General features: G+C 35.3%; 1 protein-coding gene across 1 annotated transcript in view; it reads left to right on the top strand.

Moving 5' to 3' along the window:
• The window catches only part of LOC128249515 (prostatic spermine-binding protein-like), a 26,711-nt gene that overhangs the window by 2,113 nt on the left and 23,882 nt on the right, over positions 1-716 (top strand). The gene's annotated exons all lie outside the window — the stretch shown is intronic.

Below are 716 nucleotides of genomic sequence, written 5' to 3' on the forward strand. Positions count from 1 at the left end.
TATATATATATATATATATATATATATATATGAATGTATGCATGTATAAATAGATACAAATACATATAAGGATTCATACACACACAGACACACATATATATATACAAACACATATACATAAAAATATAGATATACATCATCATCATCGTCATCATTGTCATATAACTTCCGTGGTCCTTGCTGACATGCGTTGGACGGTTTGACTGGTGCTGGGAAGCTGGAAGGCTGCACCAGACTCCAGTCTAATTTGGCATAGATTCTACGGCCGGATGCCCTTCCTAACGCCAACCACTCCGAGAGTGTAATGGCTGCTTTCACGTGCCACCGGCACGGGCGCCATTTGCGTGACTCCTGTATCTGCCACGGCAGCGGTTTTCTTCGGCGTGATGGGTCATATATTTATATACATATATACACATACACACTCATACATATAGTGAGAGAGAGAGTTGTATATTTATATATAACTATATACACGCATGTATGCATATATATATATATACAGACACGTATATAAATATTTGTATTTATATGTATGTATACACACACACATAGATATTTACAAATATATATATAGAGAGAGATGTATGGATAGATAACTTTCTTTTATTAGCCACACAGGGCTGCACACAGAGGGGACATGGATAGATAGATAGATAGATAGATAGATAGATAGATAGATAGATAGATAGATAGATAGATAGATAGATATATGT

This window comes from Octopus bimaculoides, chromosome 15 (genome assembly GCF_001194135.2).
Source record: "Octopus bimaculoides isolate UCB-OBI-ISO-001 chromosome 15, ASM119413v2, whole genome shotgun sequence".
Lineage (NCBI taxonomy): Eukaryota > Metazoa > Mollusca > Cephalopoda > Octopoda > Octopodidae > Octopus > Octopus bimaculoides.